General features: G+C 40.8%; 1 pseudogene; it reads right to left on the bottom strand.

Annotated features, from left to right (window-relative positions):
- Positions 1-595, bottom strand: part of LOC102837774 — an 8,390-nt pseudogene that overhangs the window by 1,302 nt on the left and 6,493 nt on the right.

A 595-nucleotide genomic window follows, 5' to 3' on the forward strand; every position in this document is an offset into this window, starting at 1 on the left:
TTTTTTCTTTTTCTGGCAGTCCAAGTTACTTTTAATAGTTTTCTATAAACTCATGGTCAGCTTTTGCATGGGTATTAGGTGATTGAGTGCTGGGGGCTTAGGTCTGAAAACCTGAGCCTCAGCCAGAACCTTCAGAGTCAGGAAATTTGCATTTGAAGGAAGGACTTGCAAAGAAAAGAAAAATAGAGACTGTTTTTCTTTTAGAATTGTAAGCAAGAAGTTTTCCTTTGGGTGCACTGAGGCAGGAAAAGTCAATACTTAACCTGAAGTAAAAGCATGCAGGACTGGAAGTTAAAGGGACCCAGTGAGTGATCTGATGACATCGCACTTGTGTTATCTACCTGGGTCCTTTCAGTCATTGGAAGGGGGCAGATACAACAATAAAGCAATGGACTGAGTTTGTATATGTATCATTGGCACCTGTTGACATAATCTATGGAGGCTAGGGATCAGAGAAAGACAGAGGGGCTTATTCATTGCAAATATCTTTTTTTATTATTATTAGTTTTACATTCATTCTATCGTATATCGTCTCATTGCCATGGTTACAATCCCCTCCATGCAATCCTTCCCCCGTGCCCCCCAGGTCTTCAGC

This window comes from Chrysochloris asiatica, unplaced genomic scaffold (genome assembly GCF_000296735.1).
Source record: "Chrysochloris asiatica unplaced genomic scaffold, ChrAsi1.0 scaffold00023, whole genome shotgun sequence".
NCBI lineage: Eukaryota > Metazoa > Chordata > Mammalia > Afrosoricida > Chrysochloridae > Chrysochloris > Chrysochloris asiatica.